This window comes from Electrophorus electricus, chromosome 10 (genome assembly GCF_013358815.1).
Source record: "Electrophorus electricus isolate fEleEle1 chromosome 10, fEleEle1.pri, whole genome shotgun sequence".
In the NCBI taxonomy this organism is placed as follows: domain Eukaryota; kingdom Metazoa; phylum Chordata; class Actinopteri; order Gymnotiformes; family Gymnotidae; genus Electrophorus; species Electrophorus electricus.
The window spans coordinates 17,837,479-17,862,488 of record NC_049544.1 but is presented as its reverse complement, the minus strand read 5'-3'; the positions used below and the strand labels follow the sequence as shown (position 1 = coordinate 17,862,488).

At 39.5% G+C, this 25,010-nt stretch overlaps 1 long non-coding RNA gene across 1 annotated transcript in view; it reads right to left on the bottom strand.

Annotated features, from left to right (window-relative positions):
• The window catches only part of LOC118242170, a 56,056-nt gene that overhangs the window by 4,650 nt on the left and 26,396 nt on the right, over nt 1-25,010 (bottom strand). Inside the window, exon 2 of the long non-coding RNA XR_004776613.1 lies at nt 21,318-21,416. This is a non-coding gene — a long non-coding RNA (uncharacterized LOC118242170). The remainder of the gene's footprint in view (nt 1-21,317; nt 21,417-25,010) is intronic.

The following is a 25,010-nucleotide window of genomic DNA, read 5'->3' as shown; positions in this document are numbered from 1 at the left end:
AGATATATATAGAGAGAATAATGAAGCTGGCTAGCTTCTTGCCTCCAGTTAAGTTAATTAAGAACAATACACAGATAGTGCTGCAGATTTCTTTTCAGTGTTAATGCATTTAGTGTTAGCCAGAAGCCACGAGCTAACACCAAATGTGTTAACATCACTTTAATGCACATGAAGGCCTTCAAAGCAGCTCCATTGATGATTACATATGTATAGGATGAGCTGAGATTTACTGAGATTTACTCCACAGACACCTCTACCAACCCCCCCTCCACACACACACACACATACACACAGTCCTTTCCACCTTCTTTCTCTCTCCACACAATTTAATTAAATGGATGATAACTATGACTGTATAAAGGAAAAGTATGGAAAGTAAAGTTTCAGAGTTCACCGTTCATAGCTGAACATCCTCAACCATAGTAAAAGCAACAGAACAACAGAACAAAAAAGCAGAATCCCCTTGGTCTAATATAATTAAAAGTTGCATACCCTTGGTCCAACACCCACCCTCTCAAAAAATTATACATCCATGGAATCTCACCCACCCTCTCGAAAAGCTACGCACACATACCCTCTGCAACTTCATGCTGGATTTTCTGACAGACAGACCTTGACCTTTTAGGATTCAGAACTTTATCACTAGCACACAGATTATAAATTCAGGGATCCACAAAGATGGTTTGCTATGTCCACTATGTGTTATACGGTAGCTACACCCTCTTCACCTGTGAACATGTTGCCACCAATAAAACACAACTGTAATCAAATTTGCTGATGATACTGCCATCATGTGACTGATCACTAGAAGCAATCAGACAACCTTACAGGAGAGGTGATTCTTATGGCACAGTGCCAAGTCAACAATTTATCTCTAGATATCAAAAAAATAAAAAAAATACCCCACAGTAGATGATTATGAATCACTGAAAGAGGGCAGAGCAGCACACACCACTATTTATAGGTGAGACAGAGGAAGAGAAGTTAAGCACCTTCAAAATTTTCATCATCTATCAAAATATTCACCATCTTTCATCCTCATTCATCATCTGACACAGCCAAATGTCTAGTAATGTACAGGGCACTATAACCTCACAACAGCTCCTCCATATAAATGCAACTATCATACTGCTTTTAATTTACACTGTAATTGAAGGCCTCAAGAACAACCACCATCCCATACACATGCAACTATTTGAGTGTTCATGACCTATACGCTACACTTCAAGATGCTTTTGCATCAACGTGTACAACTAAATAGTCAGTACCATAGAAAGTAATAAATGTACAAAAGCACTAAAGTCTTTAGTCATTACTTTTTTTAATCTTTACTGTTAATTTTTTTTTTTTTTTTTTTTTTTTTTTTTTTTTACCCAACCTGAATATGTCTAGTTATAGTTTTTATAGCATTGTAGTACTAAAGGGCGATAGGAAGTGCTAAGAATTTCATTGTACGGGGAAACTATAGATTCCCTGCATATATTACAATAAGATATTGATCTTGACAACAAAAACAATGATTCTACTACTACTACCACTTGTGACGCTGGCGGCACAGAAGAAGCCTGAGGCGAAGTTGAGCTAACGTGCTCTTTATTTTCCATAACAATCACGCTAAGCGGTAAAATAATCTCCTGGGATGCTAAGAAGGTCGAGGTGTGATGCACCGAGGGATCTCCATCGTCTCTTTGGCCACTAACGCCCAGCGTTATTCCTCGGCACCTGCGGGTGCATAAATAGGTAGACACGATGATGAGGAGCAGGTCTCTCCAATCAGTACTCAGGTGATTGAGAATGGGGTAGACAAACGCTACGGCCCCCGTCTGACGTGGCGTGTTCTTCTCGGTGGTAGACCGGCCAACCGTGACACTACTACTACTACTAATAATAATGCTATCTCTGCGTCGAGAAACATAATCCGTGTCCATAATACAAACAGTCTTTAGCTTTCATGATCAGAACGCAAAGGGAGCTTCAGTCAGCTTCAGTGAGCGTACCCATGAAAAACCATTAAAGCATCGGTACGTTTCATTTACCTGAAAGAAATAACACTGACAAAAATAATTTTTGTCATACTGACAAACACGTATTAACCTTAGAACAGCAAGCATAACCCGGGGGCCTCTTTTGCTCTCTGTTTTTGTTCTCTCCAATGCTGTTTTTTTCTTCAGCCGTTTGGGCTGGCAGCCAGCAACACACATTTGGCCTTATCGAATAGAACAGCGGAAGAATTTTTCCGCTTGGTAAATATGTACGCATTGTGGGAACTGGCCCCCAGGCAAAACGGTGCCAGCTCTGCCGCTCTGCTCACAAGCGCTGTCCTCTTGGTACGTCTCATTAACGAGACAGCCAAACGTGGCGAACTATTCGGACTCGCCCCAATAAAAGTCTGCACAAAATAAAAATATTCTTTTTTGAATGCGTTTCTCTTTTTTCCACTTCACCGTGGATCAATATGCATTGTGATTTAGCATTGCGTTTACTGTTTTCCCAATTCTCGGTGAAAAAAAACAAAACATCCAAATGCACGGAAATAGATTGGACCCCTACCGCAAAACAAGCGCAGCGCTGACACAATTGTACAGGCGCTGTGGCGCGTTTCATGTGCAGACGTAGACATTAAGAACGTCCTTGAGGCGCAGAGCGAAGTAATAGTGGCGCACTGTGTCGCGCTCTAATTCTGCGGTCCGAAAGTAAGGAAAGGGGAAATGAGAAAGCTAAGAGCTCAGAGGGAACAACGCGTAAATGACGGAGCTATATCTCCTTGCTTCTGACAGAAGGTGGCATGAGAAGTGAGTGCGTGCTAACGTTACTAACGCTTACTCTGCTATAGATCTGTCTCTTGCCGCGACGCGGATGATGTGTCCGCCACCTGAAGGCAATCTCATTCAAAATGTCAGATGCTGTCATGTCTCATCAGCCAGACACACACTTCCTTAAAAGCTTCTGCCAAACAAACTTCTGCTTTCAGAAAATTGCAAGTAATGTGTTAAATATATTGTGGCATCCGCCCTGGATCTATGAGTGTGTCAGCTGAGAGAGCGGAGGTGCTTGCAATCCCAAAAATTCAGTGCATTGTTAGAAATGTTGATTTGTGCACACACATTAGTTTAGTCCAGTCGTATGTTTTTAGTCAAGTTAGTGCATTAGGCATGTGTGTACGGTCTTTGTTGTGTGCATGTCTTTGTTACCCTCAATTTTTCCTGTTGGAGCTTTGGTCTTTTCTGTTTGTTTGCAGTATGCAAGTGTATTTAAAGACTTGGTTTTGCGGTTTACAATAAAGAGCTTGTTCCTCGAGAAGAATTGTCTTCCAACAATTCATCCCTGTGGAAAAATGAAATGTATATTGCTCTCATATATCAAGAACAAATATTGAACAAACATGTGTTCTTTAAAACTTCCAGTCATACACATTTTTAGTGTTAAGATGTTACAAATAGTAACCATAGTAGTAATATAAATATTATTAAATATGAATTAAATTATAGCATCTATAAGGGAGGGCAGAATCAGGGATAGAGGACAACACCCAGGACAGAACACCATTTTGTCACGGTACGGGCCCTACCACCTCAAAGTCTCCATGTGTAGGTGTGTGTGTCTGTATTGTCACGCCCTCTCATGTTGTTCACCTGATGCTTGTTGTGTGTAATTGTCATGCGTATATAAGTCTCATGTCTTATTGTTGAGTTGTCGGTGTTTGAAACATAGCATGTGTCCTACGTCTAGGTGTTCTATGTTAATAAATGTCTGTTTCAATGTGTTTCATCCCCGCATCCTGCATAAGCCTCCGAGCGTCACAGAAACACCGACCGACCAAGCATGCCTGGGAAAGGCAAAAGAAAGGGAAAGAAGGGAAGTAAACGCCCTTCCATAGCCTGCACAGGGAAGCCCCCCGTGCTCTTGGGCACCCTCCTGACACCCACAAGAGGTGAGCGTGGTCCAGTGGCAGAAGCAGAGGACTGGTATAACGATTTCCAGTCCTCGGAGTCGGATTCCATGGACTTCGACTATCCCGCGGCGAGAACTTCACTCATACTGGCCTTGCTTCATGGATCTTTGACAAGGGAGGAACCCGCTGGACGATTTTGCGGGGGCCCTGTATATGGTCTGGGGTCGAACTCTGCTGAGTCCTATGGAGACCAGCCGGATTATGAGAACCGGCACTCGGAAGTGGACTCCACTGGGTTCTACGGCCCCTACCTGGAAGACATTTCAGGCTACGCTGGTTATGGAGAGAAAGGGGAGTGTAGCGACGTTATTCTGCAGTCAGACATGGGGTCCCATCGAGAGGGGAACATTCAAATGGAGGTGGAAGAGGACCCTCATAGGAATCTTCCCTCCCACAGCAATGCTAAAACGTCCGGGAAAGATGAGCCCTCAGTACCCAAGGCGTCGCCTAAGGCTCCGCCCAGAGCACACTGCCCCGGAGCATGCAAGCTGCCCAGGGTGGCTAGCAGGGAGGCATCATCAGAGGAGGACACTCCTCTCCCTAAGGCGAAAGGCAGCAGAGTGCATGCGCCTACACCGAAGCCTCGCGAAGGCAAAAGGCAGCGACACCAGTGCCTGCACCGGAATCAGACGACACAGCTAGTGCACTTCCCGACGCACATGCACCAAAATCTGGACAGCCGCCGAAGGACAGTCCCCCCCAAGCTAGTCAGTCTTGGAACCAACCGATGACTGGTGGACTGGCTGGGGTGCCTTCTCCCTTCCCCGGACTATTTAATATGTGGGGTGTTGTTCATGTGTCTGTCCCCGTCACCGTACCTGTTACGCTGAATGTACCGGTCACTTTGTCCCCTTATGTGTCTGTGCCCGTCCCTGTTAGTGTGTGCATCCCTGTGTCTGTCGTTGTCCTGATCACTGTCCTTCCCCCCACTGTCCTGCGGCAGGTTATCTGGCCCTTTTACATCGCCGTTTGCCGTTGGTCTCAGGGCCGCAGCCCGATAGGCTGGTGGACCCGGAGTCGCACCCTTGGTGGTGGGCTCTGTCACAGTATGACTTTATTAGGGTGGTCATCACTGGGCTTATACACACCAGCACAATTTATTAGGATAGCCAGTTGACCTAACCTCCATGTTTTTGAACTGTGTCAGGATACAAGAGAGCCCAGAGGAAACCCATAGGGAATGTGAAAACTTTACCCCGATAAGGACTTGAACCCAGGACCCTAGTGCTGAGAGGCAAACATGATAACTACCAAGCCACTACCAAGCTGCCCTTCGAATACAGCATGAACAGAAAAAAATGGTTTCATTATATAAAAAGAACAAATAAATAACAAATAAATATATAATTTTTGCCTTTTGTTCAAGTGTTATATGAGCCTTATTTAAAAAACATGTATGCATATTGATATGCATACGCATTCCTTTTTAAGATAGTCTCTGTTTCATTCAAATTTTGAAATGAATCTGTTCTGTGTAGCTGTGAAAAAGTTCACTTCACTTTAAAGCCATGAATTTCTGATTAGACCGACTTGAGCCAATATCCTGATGTGTTGTCGCATGCAGGGCACAGAGTCAGTGTGGAGGTCACAGAGAGAATGAGGCAGAGGACTCCACCGCCACCACACACACACACACACACACACACACACACACACACACACACACACACACACACACACACACACACACACACACAGAGTCTGCTACAGGAAACAAAGTTTCCAATATGGCAAAAGCTTACAGCTAAATCTCCAACAGCACTTGGCCACAGACCACAGCTCTCTCTTAGCCTGTCTTTTCCCTGCCTTCATTTTGAAATGTAATTCAACTTCAGGCTCTATGTCTGAGTTATGTATATAATGAGAGATCACAGTCAGTGCTCTACTAGTGTGACATTCTCACAGTGAGTAGCTGTCTCCAGTGCCACTGGTCTCATTACAGGCAAATGGTGTGCATGGGCCTGACAAGTGGATAATCAGTAATCGCCTTTGTGCCCTACCATTTCGCAGGATTCTGCGGGTCCCCTGAGTCATAACAGCTCGTCCATCAAATGAACATCATGTGGAAGTGGTTTTCCACACTCACTGATTAAAGCGAGCACCTTAATGATATTCCCCTCGGAGTCACTTTGCCTTGAGTGCATCAGCAATCATATCAAAATGTTCAGTTGGTACTCTTACCTAAGCATGTAATAAACAAAGTATAGAGCAATATAATGATTTGATTGTCTCTGCTTTTTATAAATTGTTGCAAGTTGATTTGTCTATCAACAAAACAACTTCCACAGACATGAAAGACTGATAAACCCATCAGCAGCTTCACTACTTTGAAGAAAACTGATCAATATATTTGCTTGTTTTGAAAGAGAGAATAGTATCATCTGTTCAGATGCCATTGAAACACTGGCTTCACACTACAAACTGCACCTATAGGTGCAGAGGAATTGTCTTTATTTACATTTACATACCTACAAATCAGAGTCATATCTGAAATATAATGTGACTAAAATGGTATGTAACCTAGAAAGTAACATTTGTAAAGCAACTTACAGTTGGGTTTGGGTTCAACACCTGGATCTTTCATACCACTTTGGTAATTGGGTAGTTGTATTTTTGAAATTCAGAGTCGTGAAGTTGGATGGTTTCTACAGGATGATATGGTTTTGGTCAATAGCTAACTCTTTCTACAAAGCTTCCTGTCCCTATCTGGGAAATTTTATCAGCATGAAAAAGAATGGATTTCTATGGAATTATGGCAGTATGAAAAAAGAATAGGATGGTTAGATATGCTCCATCTCCGTAATGTTCTCTGGGCCAACAGTGGAATCTTACTACTTGTTTTGGTGATTACATCTCAAAATTCCAATGAGCAGCAAAAGTAATTGGTTAATATGAGGTAATATAGGAATGACAGAAGGAAAAGCAAGGTCAGATGGCTCTATAATCATCTAAAAATTGTAGTTTTGTGCATTGGTCAGGAGCTAAATCCCTCTTGTCAGTTTACTGACTACTCTGAAAATTCAAGGAGCCCTCAAAGTAATGGCTTCCTATTACTGTGGATTGAAGCATGACAGAAAGGAATGCAGGGTTAGAAGGATGAATGCTAGCAGTATGAGTGGCAGTTATGTATTTTGGGTTTGGAGATGTATCTTTGTTTGCAGTTTGCAGAGGCTACCTTAAAAATACAGAGTGTATAAGAATCAATGTGTTGTATTGGATGATGAGCAAATGAGTAGTTTATTGATTTTAACCTTCAGAATTTTATAAGGAATAATTAGAAGAAGAACAAGAAGCAGCAGTAAGTACATTCAGGTAACACTTTTCTGAAAGGTACTGTTTAGAAGGCAAAAAGTCACCTATAAGCCCTTCATGACAAACATACATAAACATCAATGCTTATTCCAACAAGTGTCAGCTGTCATAAAAGCTGTTTGTCAACATTGATGTCAAGTTGCAATAACAACTGTTGACATCAGGATGTGTCATAACACTGAGTGGTGAGAAATGACATGACACATTATGATAACAGACTCAGCATTTTTTTTTGGGGGGGGGGGGGGGTTGGTAGGTGACAATGTCAGTGATATCACACAGCTTGCCAAGTGAGGCTGCTAGCAAAATTGGACAAAAATGTAGTGTTTCCTGTACAGTTGTAACAATGACATTAAACACTGCCATGCCATGTAACAGATACTGAAGTTGACACAGTTTTTATTTTACTGTAACACAAACTGGCTATAATCTGTAACTGTAAACTTGCAAATTCTCAGTATATAAATTAAGTGAAGTGTCTAAAAAAATATTTGCACAATTGTAATTTATCATGTGTGAATGTTAAAAATCTAAACCTGCATAACCTTTCTTTAAAGAGAGAATAAACTATAGAATCTAAATTTGCCAGTTGCCAGTTGGCTTAAATTGCCAGTTGGCTTAAATAGATTAAATTAGTTCCATTTGGCTGTCAATAAAGTTTTTTTATGAATCATCATGCAATGGCATGATACTGTGTTGATATTATTATGTATATTTTCTCTATCCCTTAACTGAGTTCCATTTGTTGGCAGATGTTTCTGGTCCTCCTGCAACCAGCACCATTGTATTTTAGCCCATATAGTCAATGTGCAGGATGCATATGCACCAATAATATACCAAGTTTAGCATCTAAACTGACCAATAAGCATAAGAAGCTGAACTTTAACAGGAAGACCTCAGTCTGACATAATCAGCAACCATATATTCAGCAAACAAACCATAAATGTGGAAACTTCCCTGGGTTGTGAAGTGCGTCCCATGCTGTACACTCTCTTCATCTGTGTGCTGATGATACTAGTTATTGGACTGATCACTGGATGTGATCAGACAGCATATAGAAGGGAGGTGGCAGATCTGCTGGCATGGTGCAAAGACAACAATCTTTCCTTAAATACAAGACTAAAGAAATGATTGATCCAAGGAGGAGGGAGCAGCACACACCACTACACATAGGTGTGGCAGAGGCAAAGAGGGGGAACACCTTCAAATTCCTCTGTATTCACAGTGAGAATCTTACCTGGTAAAAAAGACACAGCAAGGTTTGTACTTCCTGAGAAGTCAGAAGAAATTTGGCATGCCAGCTGAAATTCTTAACTTTTACAGAGGTAAGAGAACATTCTCACCAGCTGGTTAGGGAATTGTTCTGTACAGAACCTAAAGGCTCTCCAGAAGGTAGTAAAGACCATCCCAGGAGCTGCTTTCTCATTACTGGAGTACATTTACCAAACTGGGGTCATCAGAAGAGCATACAAATCAACACAATCTCTTTATACTCCTACCATCAGGGGGACACAACAGGATCATGAAATTTAGAACCACTAGACTCAGGAACAGCTATTATGGACAGACCATCAGACCTGTGAATGACCACCACCAACACAAGAACCGTCCAACTGTGTGATGGGCTCCAGTGCACACACACTTTTGTTGCTGCTGAACTCTGGACTGTAATTTACACAATATACACATGACATACTGTTCTGGATTTTTGCATAAGAACATTTAAAAGTCTACTGCTCTTATTCAGCCACTACATTTCAACAAGTACCTTACATTTAGAAATACAATCTTCAGTATCTTATTGCACATGCTTAATATAGCCTACCTCATGTGTACATAACATACTTATTTTTATTCTTTACTTCTTTACATCTGTATATTTTATATTCATTATTTTCGTAGAAGTAAGAGAAGGAATGTAGAATAAGAATTTCACTGTTAAGAGTAACTGACTTGCCACGCCCCAACCAGCACCCTAATCACACATCCCAATCACCCCCCCCGCTCATTGCACATGCTTGTCTATCATTGTCTTCAGCTTTAAACCCACAGGTTCCTCATTAGCCTTCTACAAGGACTGTTTCCCTCTCCGGAGCTCTGAGGCATGCTCAGTGCTCCCTACACCTTTGTTGGCCTTACTTCTACTTCCTAACAAACCTGCACCAGGGTTTAAGATGTTGATGACATCTTTAGAGATGGCACAGGCCTGTTACAAAGGTAAACAGCAGGTTAAATGAAGAAATGCTTTAATTTTTTCAAAATTCTTTAATCCCACATATGAGTGGGTTACCTTCACATTGAGAAATTATGAGTTCCCTTCAGTGACATACCTCACTGGATCCATGTAAAAGGAAATCATTGCATAGATCTACATTTAAACTTGGATATCAAACTATGTGAAAACACTATACATTTACTATAATGAAAAGTGGAAGGTGATAAAGTGCAGCCCACCTGAAGAAGAAAAATTGCATAAGCTGCTGATGACATGAATAGCATCCATTAAAACAGCAGGAGAAACTGTATCCGTTTTCATCTATAATTTAGCATTCATAAAATGTAAAATAAGTTGGATAAATATGGATAAATCTTGTAAAAATAAAAAATGTACCATTAATTAGTTTACCTAGCCATATGACCTATAACTTTAAGTGAAGAATACCAAAGTAACATTAGCTATGCTAGGTTAGGTAAATAGCTATTCTAGCCACCAGTTAACTATAAAATAGACCCCTATCACCAGAGGCCATGCAAAAATGTAAAAAAAATAATAATAACGTAATATATTAATTAATTAATTAGTTAATTAATTATTATCAATATTAATAATAATAATAATAATAATAATAATATTAACAAATTGATGCCTGAGGAATATGCGCATAGAGAGCTGAAAGCTTGAAAGTGTGATTACAGTGCCCTATAAATAACTGATTAAAATGTTCTTTTTGTTTAAATGTTTTATCTAATTAAAGCATTTGTAACATTTACTTGTTAATGCTACGTGTTTCTGTTATTTATGTAATAGTGTGTAAAGTGTGTAATAAAACAGGATATACTACATTATTTGAACATATAAGAGAATTCAATTCAATGGAAAAGACAGTTACACTAGTAATAGTTGAAACAACAGAAGGAGGATTTGATCAGAGGACTCATGAAGAAGCCATGAAGAAGTCTGTAGTCCCAAACAGAAAGCAAGATGTTCTAGAGAAAAATCTGTAAGGTAGCCAAAAGATGTAATCAAATTGATGGCACTTAATAATAAAAATTCACAATAAATAGTACAATAGGGTAGCCTAATTTAAAAAAAAAAAAAATAGGTTAATGGCTACATAAAAACATACATGCCATTTAAAGGACTTTCCAGAAACGTCCCTGCAAAGTCCCCTGATATTGCCAGGACATTCCACAAACATCCTATAATAACTTCCTCAATAACATTGGCGACCCTACAACAAAACATTCAGAGGACAGCCACAGGACATATTTTTGTTAGTTGGTAAAGAAGGGGTAAGAAAGCTGACAATGTGGTAGACTTGGCTAAGGGCAGAGCACAGAACCAAAACAAAAAGAATGCAGTTGACTTCAAATGAAAACAAAACAAGGAGCACATAGGAAACTGCAACAATGGACCAGAGGCAAAGGCAACATTACCTTCTTCGACAGCACTGGACTAGTCCCACAAATAATGGCAATCAGAAAGTAATTACATTTAGAACCAACAGTTTTATCCATTGCAACTACAATTCTTACTAAACACAAATTATAGTTAAGGGCCTTGCTCAGGGGCCCAACAGTTACAGCCAGGTAGTGGTGGGGCTTGATCCAGCAAGCTTCCAACTACTAATCAAGAACCTTAAACACTGAGCTACCACTGCCTCATGACGCTTGTCAAATTTATATGCCAAATGTCTAGCGAATATAAAAAACTCTCATGTAGTTATAACACATTGCATAATAAGATAGCTATTTATAGATAGTTCCATATCTTGCTATTGGCAAAATACTGACCCAACCATATCTGCTTTGGGTTCATGTCAATTCAGAAAAGAAATAGGACCTTACTTTCTCTTGCAATTTTGAGTTTAACAAAATTCAATGCAATCAGCAATTTAGCCTTAAACAATGTTGTGTCATAAACACAACACAGGCCTTCAACTGAAGTTCATGTGGTGTTACATGAATTAATGAGTTACATGAATTAATTAAAGAGACCAGCATTATACACCAATGTAGATTTGTGAAAATATATTTGAATTCAGCATAAAATATACTATAAGGTCCACCTATTTTAGTTTGTGAAGCAAAAAAACAAAGTTCAAATTTTGTTATGTGTGTGAAACATAACATGCTAGTTGAATTAAGGCTTTCTAAATATGTATGCATGCTTGTGTCATGAAGGGTTTACGGGTGTCATGTAGCCTTCTAAACAGTGCCCTTAAGTAAAGGGCTTTTTCTTCTTATATATATGTGCAGGTATGCCACGTGTCACGCTATGGGGTGTAGTGGTGAAATAAGGCCTTAGGATATCAAAGTTTCCAAAATAAGAAATTGTTCTATTTGAAAAAAAATACTGGTTTGTGAGATAAGTGTGAACACTGATTAAGAGTACTGAAGTATCTCACTCAAGTAAGAATAGGGTTTTTATTTAAATATCTCTAAGATACATAACCTCAGTTTTGTTAGCTTGTGGAATGTTCAGTTATTTTGTTTCTGCTTTGAAGATTTGAATAGACTTTTTCAAAGGTGGAATATCCAGTGGTATGATTTATCCTGATTCCAGTGATATTTGTGAATCACTTAAGTGGAAAATTTGTCCAGTCTCCTCAACAAAATTTAATTATCTTAAAATGTCAGATAATAACGCTTTTAGTGTAATTCATAAGAAATGCCCTTGTTGCATGCCAAAAGCTTAGAGCAAGATTTACCAGGAAAGCTGCTGTTAAACCTGCCTCTAAATGAAATTGTTTCCATGAGCTTCTCTCCCATTTCTCATATTGAAAAAGATAAGACCCTAAAATTCAGAACAAATGCCTTTAAACAGCTTAGACAGCAAAGGGCTCCACTTAAACGAGGGACATAAAAAAAATATAGACGTGCGTGTGTGTGTGTGGCTCTGGAGAAGTCCATGGTTGCTGCATTGTGTGCAAGACGGTAAACTGCAGCGTAGCCTCAGTTCTGCTTTGAGAGCACTCCGGTAATCAGGGAGACTCATTCACGCAGGTGTTAAGCCCATCCCCTGACCAGAGCAGTACATTGCCTTTTGTCTGTAAGCAGTATTCGGAAGGATGGAGAAACATGATGCCTGTGGCATATTCAGAGTCCACAAAGCTGCCACACTATCACAAAGCTCATAACATACTGAACATTTTGAAACCCTTCTTGCTATTAATCTCTTTAAAAAGAAATTACAATCTAAAGAATATCTACTGCGTTTATGGAATGGCAATTAAATAGAATTACTAATTGGACCTTAGAGGAAGCAATTAATTAAATCATAACCAAGATCAGAGTAATATTTTAGTGCAGAAAACTATAGGACAAATTTAAATGACATGGTTTCACAGTGTCAACTGAATGTGAAGTCTCATTAGAAAATCTCTCTCTCTCTCTTGCTCTCTCCTAATTTCCTCCTAATCTCCTTGTCTGTATGGCTGCCTGCTCGGACTGATTGCATGTTATGGTATTAATATTCAAAAAAGCAGTAAATAAAAAAATAAACAAATCAAATAAGGGCCAAGTTCCAGCTGAACCTTCATGATGCAGTTTCACAGCTACTTGCAGCAATGATATTCTTTGAAGGCCGTAGCAGGTAAACTGGATACATAAGAGAATTTTCTGCTTTCTGTCTCTGCCCTTTTGTTTGTCTTCTGTCATGAAGTTGCTGCTAAACCCAGCTCACACACTGCCTCTACCACGGCACTCCCAAACCTCCAACACTGCTTCCCCTGGCCAGGCACGGAGATCTGTCTTGCCAGGAGAAATCAACTCCTCATTCTTTTGTAAACTCATTTCAAAAGCAGGTCCTCATACATCACGTTTCCGAGGTGATGAGCTAAAGCAGATTATGGTGACGGCGGCTGAAGCAGCGCCTCCAAACTTGGTTTCACTCCTTGTGTTCATATAGAGCAAGCAGCCTGAAATAACACCACCCTGGTTATGAGGGCTCACCCAAAACAGGCCAGCTTAAACAATAGCATCCATTTTAGTAAGTGTTATACAGAATAAAACAGCAATAGCTAGCCTAAAACCTATAGGTTGTGTTTTACTTAACCAACTTCAGAATGTATAACACCCATTTTACAGCTAATGTAATGATCTTTAACCTCATGAGTCTCTGATCTGTCTATCAAAAACTACCCGTAACTCCTCTGCTGTTTATTACAATTGTAGTGGAATTCACAATGCATTTATCTATTGATGTTTGACGGTTGCAACATGCAGATGCCACATTTCCTAGTTTTCCACAGAAGAATGTAGACTTTAAACTGGACTAGTACAATGCGGCAGTTACTGACTCATGCATGACAATAATACTAATTTATTGCAAAGTATCTTTATCCCAGGATAACTACTTCAATATTAAAGTTACCTGCTTGGAGATCCAATGAAATCACTCTCACACTCATCACCCTCATAATATTGGCAGACCACAAGATATCAAATTCAGAATTATGGATGTTTTTTTTTTTTGTTTGTTTGTTTTTTTTACCCCTTTGCATTCAAATACATTTAATGTTATACTAAATAACTGAACCAGTTGCCAAGATTTGAAGGTTTTTGTTCATGGACCCCAGCTGAAGCACAGTGAATAAAATGCACAGCTTGAGCTTGACTTGCTAATGAGGTTTCAAGAAGCTTTTGATGCACCTTCAACAAGTCCCCACATATGCAACATTTCTCTGTTCTAAAGTTTCGCAAAGTGGGACTGCTGTTTTTTCCTGTTTCTTCTTTCTCATCATTGTATTATAAAAGCAGTACCAGTTCAATTATGCTATATTGTGTTTATATACCTCATGTGAACTTGCAAGCAGGAAAATAAATGTTGTTAAATAATGTGAGGTTCCAGGGTGAAAGATGTTTACATTCAGTGCTTAATTTAATCTGTGTGTGTGTGTGTGTCACACACACACACACACACACACACACACACACACACACACACACACACACACACACACACACACACACACACACTACATTAGAGCAGAGAGAAAACAAGCAATAATTGTAATCATATCAATACAGGCAGGTTTCAGCAAGGTACAGAATATCACTGAGTATATATGAAGGACCTTTGTCTCCTGACATTAACATAGATTAAGCCCAACTGTAATGAACTCTACAGGACGTCCATTCTAAATAGCCCTATCGTTTCCTCATTTCAGCTGGTGATGTTTTATTCATTTTCCCTCATGTTGGATAATAGGTGCTCTCTTGCTGGTACATGTGTAAGTGTACAAGTGTAAATTGGTACATGCGTAAGTACGGTTTCAGAGGGCATCTCTACACAAGCCAGCTCAATAGTCCCAGGCTGTCTGACGTTTGGAGACACACAAGGCAGCTCTAACGTCCCCGGCCATCTGACATCTGGAGACACAGGTTCTGTTTGTCTTGCACTATGCCATGTTGCAGATTTTTGCCACTAGCACTGACAGATGCTGCAAGTCGATGGCAGGCTTTAAAGGCCCTGAAGTTTTCATTGATAGTAAAATACTTCAAGTACTATTTCACCAAGAAAGGTCAGAGGGGAAGAACACAAAACAGGAGAAAAGGAGAGAAAAAAGAACAAATAATACTGCACTTGAAAAACCACAATACAGAATGAACTTTACTGGTGTCCAGTTAGAATTATTCTAAACATTACATTACAACACCAAGGCTTCTGCTGCGCAACATCTATATGCTGTTATCTACATGATCTTTTGACTAAATGTATTAAATGAAGATTATCTGACACTGTTTTGTTAAAAACCATGTGTCCTCAGATGAAATGGTCAAAGGTGATTATCCAGAAACAAACATTTTTTAGATTTCCACAAATTCATTTTGGTCTGTTTGCATCAAAGATAAGAAAACAGTGCCATGTAATCTGCAAATATGGCATCAGAAAATGTTTACGTGCATCTTGCATGACAGGTTCTCAACAACAATTTTAGCTTGTACAATACTTTTGTTGGGAGCAAGAGGTCCCATTATTTGATCTTTGAATTCTAATTGCCGAATTTTATATAGTTATCATTGTCAAATACTCTCAGAAATGTTATAGATTTTATAGTGTATATGCACTGATAACTGCTGGAGATGTATTTGTATTTCTTGATTTCTTATAATGTTATATGTATATGCTATATGTTTCTATGTTTTTTTTTTTCATGCTTCTGTGTAGTGATTGTGTCATTTCATGCTGCAAAGAAACTGGCTAATTAAATGGCAATACATCTGAAAAATAAATGCCACTATCTTTAGAGAACTTCTAGTGCATTACGACCCACCATGTCTGCTAGTACCAAGAATAAGAAAATCTACCACAGGGGGCAGAATCTTTACCTATTAAGCTCCCACACTATGGAATAACCTTCCTGTAAATGTTCGAGACTCAGACATCTCAAAATGTAAGGCTAGGCTGAAAACACACAATCAGGCATTTTATTAACTACTTACCATTTTTGGTAAAGGTGTAGATCTGGGGGTCCATGGGTATTAAGAGTTATGGTAAAGAGCGATGTTAAAACACTATCAGATGTTCCAGGGCGCCCTCATGCCTGTGTTCCGTCTGGCTCCATTCTATTAGCTATGCTTGCCATAGCTAGATCTGCCAGAGTCCATGTTTGCACATTATAGTTTCCTTATTTAAACACCCTCCTACCTAGACATGCCTAATAATCTATTTCCTTCCCTTGATGTCATGATATTACTGAGCCTCAACCTGCCTCATCCGCCATGGCTACTCCTACCACCTTATGATGTCCCCTGCTGTAGCCCACGATCCAGCCAACTATTTCTCCATTTCCCTTGATGGACATTCTTGTGTGGAATGGGTTTCAGACACGCACACACCATCGAGACAACACTAGGACTTCTAGAAATCTGGACAAGACATTAATTTCTTTCTTTTTTTTCATTTTATTATTATTTATTTTTCTCTTTCACTATTTATTCTGCTCCTTATTGTCTATATTGTTACTATTGTGGTGGCCGTTGTCGGCCAGAGGAGGATGCCCCCCCCCACCCTTTTAGTCTTGGTTCCTCTCCAGGTTTCTTCTTCATGCTCTAGGGAGTTTTTCCTTGCCACTGTCACCTTTGGGTTGCTCACTGGGGGCTTTCTGACAACATCTGTTGTAAAAAGCATTAAATTTGACTTCACTTTATGTTCTTCTCTAAAACAGCTTCTACCAATCAGGTGGGGGACCATACCCTTGAATAAGCACCATTGTTGGGCTTCATAACCATTGCATTTGATTAGAAAACTGATACTTATTTCAGCAAAAAGGATTTGAATTACTGTAACCAGTATTGTGGAGACATTATGCAATTATCTACTTGGTCTATAGATAGCAGTATGCATGCAACCTTACAGTGTTCCTGCAGAAAACAGTGAAGCTAAAATGCTCTACCAAATGTACATTCTGTGCAGACACTGACCCATATGACCCACATGAAAGCCCATATGAAAATGTACCTCTTCCAATGCACATTTTAAATACATGTTTGTTTGTGTGCTTGTAGTATCTGTAATGTCTTGAAATTCCAAACAAAAAGTGAGAGAGCACTGTGTTCTTAAAATTTAACAGCTGGAAAGGGTATGAAATTTAGATTTACTCAGCACCCAGAGCCTTCCCCATGACCTGGGCAATGCCGAGTTTTATAACACACATCACTCAAATCCCTTATGTAGCACCACACTCCTGTTATATCACTTTACTATACACATGCGTTATGTACACATAACCCCAACTTCACACCAGCAGTGGTTATATAAATTCAGCTGTTAAAGAAAATGGTAGGTGTTAATCCAGCACCGGGGACTCTGCTATATAGAAAAGTTCAAATGGCTTACTTGTTCAAAGATATTTGTCTATGTTGTACTATTGACAGTTTTTTATCCTGTATTGCATATAACATAGATGCACATGGATACATAGAAGATCTCCAATGTTGAATCAGAACATACTGTGCTTCATTTAAGACCAGTGGGACACAAATTAACCCTGAAAGAGGTTAATTCATTACTGTTCTGATCTCAGGGTCACATTGCCTGTGTGTGTGTCTGCTAGAGTATCCTTTGAGCTTGTATATGATGGAGGAAGGAGCTACTAATAATGGTGATTCAGAAAGGTTGTGACTGATAGGAACAGCGTGACGTGAACACCTGTTCAGGAGAGCACTGAGACTAGGGGCAGAGAGACGCTGGGGTGCGCAGGTGACATGCGGGTGGACAGAGCGCCCTCCACGTTACCAGCTCACAAAACACAGACGCCTGAGACACAGTCCTCACAGAGCCAGTCCCCTTAGTGTTCTGCACTCACATGTACTGCCTGCTACACAGCAAAGGAGAGAAGAAGAAAGAGAGACCAAACACACACAGTGAGTGAGAGAGAGAGACAGAGTAGGGATGAGAGAAGGAGAGTTGAGTGACAGAGAAAAAGAAAAACATTCCTTTTTCTCTCTCTCTCTCTCTCTCTCTCTCTCTCTCTCTCTCTCTCTCTCTCTCACACACATCTTCTCCCATAGGGCCTCCCTAGGTAAGTGCCATCACATGTAGTCAGGTTTGCTGCTTGGTTCAAGTCCCAGCTCTGCAGCTTACCTCATCTCCTCTCTAAAACCAAGCCAGGCACTCTAGCTCTGTGCAGTACTCTGCCTCTTCTCTGCGTCAGATGCTACCACCACTTACTTTCCACTTCATGACTTAGGGGCTACCCACACTCGCGTTTCTGTCTAGCCAGAAGCCAGCAGTTCATGCAAACTTACTTTCACTGCAGTGAAGATTCAAAAGATTTACCTTCCACTTTTAGCCCGTTTACTTCCATAAGCGCAGGAGGGGAAGGAAATGGACTGTAGACTTTCTCAGGCTGATGATGTGTCCTTTATTAGTAACATTCCATAAGAGGAGGTCACCCAAAAGCCCACAACAGCAGGACAGACTTGGAGTAACCCTCTGGCTGCAATGTGATCTTTAGATAAGTGAGTTAGTAGTGGAGATTGTTCCTGGATCTGATGCCTGATAACCTGGCAGGCATTTGCATCCTGTAGATTTCCACAGGGCTCTGGGCTGAAATAAAGATTTTATTGCAGAAAAAAAGAAAGTCGATCTGTCTGTGTAAATGTTGGGACAATCAATAATAGCTGCAGAATGCATGTTTAATTATTCAGCAAATCAAGCTGCAAGTGTACGCATGAGGATGTTGGAGACGATGGAAGCTTTAATAAAGTAAATTAATATATTTTTCTGAGTATTTTAGACATAGTTAAGACTTATACAACAAGCACTTTTGATACAGAACTATCAGATTTAGCCCTTTATGAAGTCCAAACACTCCTGTCTGTCAACAGGGCAGATTGCCTGGGTTTGCAACAGTGCCTATCAAGGGCTTTTACTGCAACAAACAAATGGTTGTATGGTGTTACAACAGCCCTAGAATTAGACTGAGTAATATGAGGCCTACTGTTGTGTGCTGAACATCTGTAAGTTTCTGTTCTGGTGACAATTCTCTTTGTGTGCTGAAATCTTCAGTGCTATAGCTGATGATGAATGGTCCATGAGGACAGCACACCTGTTTGTGTGTTTGTGTGTGTGTGTGTGTGTGTGTGTGTGTGTGTGTGTGTGTGTGTGTGTGTGTGTGTGTGTGTACATGCATGCATTTGTGTGTGTGTGTGTGCGTGTTTCCGTGTGTGTGTGTGTACACAGCTCCCCATGACGTTTCTACTCAGAGTATAAGCTATTGTTGTGTGCTCACCATCAGTATATTATTTGCTTTCTCACACTCACTGAAATGTTTACAATTTAGATTGCCTTCTGAATGAACAAATCAACAACAAACAAATAAACAAGCACACAAATGGCACAGTATCACCATAGATAAGGGATGTTAAATTAATGAATGGTTCAGCTCTGTCCATACCGCTACTTTAGGTTGTAACTTGATGTCAGTTGTGATCTGTTGTTACTACTTTGAAAATGTTTACATTTTCACACTTAGATATTTGTTTCTGATTTTAGCGAACACCCAGTGCCATGGAAGCTTGCATCATGAGTTTCCATTGGTAGAATTGCTGAAAATGAAATGTAATAATAATGGAGGGTGTTAAGGGCAAATACTAAGCTTGACTGTTTAAAAATATCATTACTTAAACTTTAACCATCATAGTTAACCTAGAGAACCTGCCATGACATTGTCTATCCTAATGAATCAGACATGATATTGTGCGCCATGCACCCTGAAGGAGGGATATGCCCACTCTCACTCCCACTCCCATCTCTCTCACACACACACACACACACACACACACACACACACACACACACACACACACACACACACACACACACACACACACACACACACACACCATGTTCCCTATCACCCTATCACCTATTAGTTATTGCACACACCTATCTTCTGTTCACCCTCCATGGTTCTCCTTCACAATGTAAGCCCACAGGTATCTGCTGTTGGTGCTGTGCATTGCCAGTCATCCTGCGCCTGGAGCCACCTGCTGCTGCTTCTAAGCACTTTTAGTGTTTGTTGCATTGCTGAACACTTTAAGCTTGTACCGCTGTTATTATCAGCTTCTTTCAAGTTTGCTCTAGTCAACTAGTAATGGAGAATACACTCTCCCAACTTTCACTCACCTCTCTCTCCATCCTTGCCTCAACGTCACAGACATAAATGCTATGATAGGTTTAGTCAGGAAAATGTTCACTCTTGATGATGACTTGCAAGTTTATTTTTACTAAGCAATGGTTTAATATGAGAAAAATAGAGGTGCCGGTGAGAACGTTAGTGCAAGTTGAAAAAGCTCAAACTGGGCATCAGATGCTATTTAAAGTGGATCATTTCAAAAGGATGTCTTTCATGTTGTGTGTGTGTGTGTGTGTGTGTGTGTGTGTGTGTGTGTGTGTGTGTGTGTGTGTGTGTGTGTGTGTGTGTGTGTGTGTGTATGTGTGTGTGTGTGTGTTTAAATATAAAAATTTAAATTTTTGTATATTTTAGTTTCAGTTTTTGTTTAGAGTTATAGTATAGTACAGCAAATATTGATAATGTTTGTTTTATTAATTTGATACCATTTTGGCATGACAACTGATATGTTATTTTCATTGTGTAAATCACTGTGAACAGTGATTTCCCAACATTTTCTATTTATTTATTTATTTCATTACAAGTTATGCTAGGTTTGAAAGCAAAGTCTCTAAAATGATTAGTTTTTTAATTATTTTACTTATTTTATCCCCCCCCCCCCCATAAGTCCAATTATTTACACATTCTTGTAATACACATGAACTTTGATACATTGAAGTGTGTATTATAAACAATGGCATTTGTGGCACTGCCATGTGTTGTTCTGTTCTTTCTGTTTCTGTTCCCTATCAGTAGTTCGAGAAAACCAGTATCTGGAATCTTTTGGCTCCTTTTGATTCCAGCTCCACCATGTCTCCAGCTGCCTTGCCATGGCCTATACAAGTGTCTAGTTCACGATGTAATTTTGGTGTATTTATAGCCCCCATTGTGTCCTTTGCCTTTGTGAAGTCTCCTTTGTGTTTTGCTGCAATGTTTAGCCCTGTCTCTTCTTTCCTCATTCTTTGTTTTCCTGTTCTCTGTGTTCTGCTAGTTTCTCCTGTGTTGACCTTGTCTGCCTGTCTCCTCATTTGCGATTATGAATTCTCCTACTGTTACCGTGACTATACCTATACTTTGACCCCTGATGGTTCTTACGATAATTTGGGGGGAATTAAAGCATGAGTTTGCCGACACAGCTTCGCATCTTTCCTCATTATCATTAAGTATGTAAAAGTACCTGAATGTAATCAACACTGATTCCACAATCTTACCATCAGGAGACCAATATTGAAACATAGTGGAAGATGTTGGGGGGTCCTCTTGGATGTCTGATGGTCTGAAGCAGTTCTCTTTTTTTTCTGTGTCCTTTCCTGTGAATGAAACAGGAGCACTGTAGATTGGCTTGCCACATGTGGACATTGTAGACTGGTCAGCTTACCACATTTTCTGCATGATTACACTGTTTGTATTGCTACATGACTTAACATGCACCTCAAATCCATTACTACACTGGCTAAGTGTTTCCCAAACCCTTTCCTCAGGGATTCCTAGAGGGTCCACAATATTTCCTCTATTCCAGCTCCTAGCAAAGAGATCCCTGAGGCTTGGATTATGAAGCATTGCCAGTATCTTTATCACCTCACCAACAACCACACTGGTTAATAATCAATATGACAAGAACTAAAGGCTTTTATTAAAGTACGTGACACCCAATTGTCTGTAGAGTAACTGACTGTTTGTTTGTTTGTTTGTTTGTTTGTTTGTTTGTTTGTTTGTTTGTTTTGGGGGCAATCATAAAGTGAATGCACTTATCACTTAATGATAAGGTAAATACCTTTGGGTTTACTCAACAAAACACACTGTGTTCATTCAAAACTTGAAAACCTGCTTAACCACATCATTTCCAATTAATACACATACATTCTGAACTCTTGGGATCCATTGAAAACTTTAAAAATTATTGTTTTCCACTAAAAACTTTAAATAATAATGAATCATGCTTTTTTTGTGTGATAATTTAAAAATGTAGAAATAAACAAGTCTAAATAGATGTTGCAACCATATGTCCCCAATTAATGGTACTCTGAAGTAGAGAGAGTTGGTCCTGTCACATAGGGCAGGGAATGCTGGGAACAATAGTCAGTTCATTCACCTACATTGTAGCTGAGCTTGTGGCTGTACTGGAGTCAAGCTGATCTATGTGTTTTAGTTGCTGCAAGGTGTCTTCAACACTGTGAATTGTAAGTAATAAAAGCATTCCTCAGAAACATTAACTCAAATGATAACTACCTCAATAACTACATACTACAGAGTTCTATGGTAAGCTTTTTGCCAAAGTGCTTTGGTGCTCCTCACATCAAACATAGGAGCCCACAGAAACATTTACAAACACCAATTTGATATGCCTTTTTATTCCTAATGTAGAGAGATGAGAATATTTTATTGACTATGCTGGGGAAAATAAAGAAATAAATGATCAATAATAATAATAATAAATAATAACTATATATATACACAGAGGAAGAGCGAGAGACTGTCAAAATTACAGTGAAGTACACAAGGTTTCCAGAGAAACAGGAGAAAGGTCCTTCATCAACTGTGCAAGCAAAGTGTTTCTTAATCAGCTAATGTTTGAGCTCCTGTGCAAAATTCTTGAAATTAATTACTAATACAAGAGTCATGACTTTTCTTTGACAAAATGGACTGTCATATAGTAAATTTTTACTTTGTTAAAGTTTTTTTGTGTGTGTGTGTGTGTGTGTGTGTGAAAGTAAGCTAATATAGTAGTATACTGTAGATAAATGGATATGTTTTGACCTTACTGAATATTGTTCTGTGCAGCTGACACATTTCTGTTTTTTGCCATTTTTTGATTATAGTTGCTGTAATGCTCATTTTTCACTTGCACACTTGAAGCTTGATACGTAATATAAAGTTGTTCATTGTTCAGACATTTTATTTCAGCCCCTCTAGAATTTGACCACACTTTCTCTTGAAAACTGATTGTACAAAATGTTATTTTAGACATTTATTACACATTTCAATACTACTCAATTCATATATTCCACTGCTTTTGTGAACCAAACACTTTTTTTCAAACACCAAAACAGTTAGCTCTCATGAGTAACAATATGTTTTCACATGAAATGTGATGATTTTCTAAAATTGGACCTCATATTTTCAGCTTTAGGTGTCCAATGGTACCTCATTAGGAACAGAGCTGAGATTATTCTGAATATTTTGATATGAAACATGTGGGTATCATGCTATAAGTAATAAAGGTGAACTTTAAAGTGAATTTAAGAAAATATGCAAAAACAGAGAAAATGAGTTCAGAGGGTTAATCACTACTTGAGCTGCGCTTGCCATCCTGGTGAATGATTCATTCTTGCATTTCCACCAGTCATAGGTTAGTTATTGTATTAGTAAACCCTGTATTAGTAAACCACTGTTGAATAAGTTTTCAAGTTTGGAATGAAGCCCAAATGTTTTGCATGTGCATATTTTAAATGGAATGACAAAGTTGCGCAGGTTGAATTCCATATAAATGGTTTGTGACATTAAGGAAGCATTAGGGATAAACATTGCGCTGTATTTAAGTCACAGAACTCTTGGCCTTTTTATAAGACACTGCACTGTAAATCTTTTAGAATGTTTATATGTGACTGACTTAGCAAGACCTATTGCTGCAGATGTCAAGGCTAGACCTAATGCCTCAAAACCCAGTGTAAAGAATACATTTATGAGTCAGGCTTGAAATAGGAATCTAGTTATGGATTATGCATCTAACCTTCTTGCCCAGCTGTCTAATGAAAGAGAGTTTGGCTCTGGAACAGCAATCTGAAAAAATGAGAATCTGGGAATGTATCTGAGGTATTAATGATTGAATTTGACAGCCTCAGTACAGCACTACCTCAGCATATTTTACCAGGCCTGAGGACTGTGCTGCTGCTGTTAAAACTCTTTTATATAACAAAGAAAAGAGAATTTTCCCTTTTCTTACACATAGCCTAGGCCCTGGGGGCCAGGAGGTGTGAAAGTGATAATTACCTCAGTTGATATTGAGCGAAGATATCAGATAAGATGGACCTCAATTATTCTTTCAAATGAGCAAAAATACTGGGTAATTCTTCACAAATGACTTGGAAGAGAGATATCGATACATCCAGACTTGTGTGATATTGTTTACAAGGCTGGAATAAATCTATTACCCTTTTGCCCCTCAAACCAGAAAATTTCATTCAGCATAATTAAGCTCACTTAGCGTGTGTTACAAGTGGACCAACCTTTTCTCACGATCCCTGCACTCCCCGACATTTATACGGTGAGCCCATTTGTAACAGATATGTGACCCCTGCCCCCATAAGTACTTGTGTTTATTGAGTCTCCCTTCTGTTTAAGTAATTGGCTCTTATATGCTGAGTTACTATAACCCACACTGTGCAATTGTCTGACCTCGGTCCCTCATAAACATCCATTAGGCCAGGCGGCCTGCTCGGGTAATTTCCTTGGAGGAGAGGCAGTCAGAGAAACCGGTGGAGGAGAGGCAGTCAGAGAAACCGGTGGTACACACAGCCACAGGGATAGAAGCTGAGTCATGCACCTCATCTCTGAGATATGAATGGGCTGTGTTAACTGGTACTCTGTTGTAATGCAGCAGTGCAGTGAAGTTGAGCTGCAAGAAAGAAGAACTAATTCCTGACAACCTATGGGTGAGACAGGGCTGACGTAGTGTGAAAGTCTACAATAGGTCAACCATGTGGGTTGTGTCACAAAAAAATTAATTCCAGAGAGAAAAAAAATAATTGGGCTATATTCAGTGGTCATGTACCACAAGGATATATCGCTTTCCTGGAAAAAATGGTTAACCTTATTGGCAGATCTGAGAATGAATCCCTACTTTTTTTCCCCTAATCCATTTCCTTATCATAAGATTATGAAAAGCCCGATCCCTCTTCTCAGAG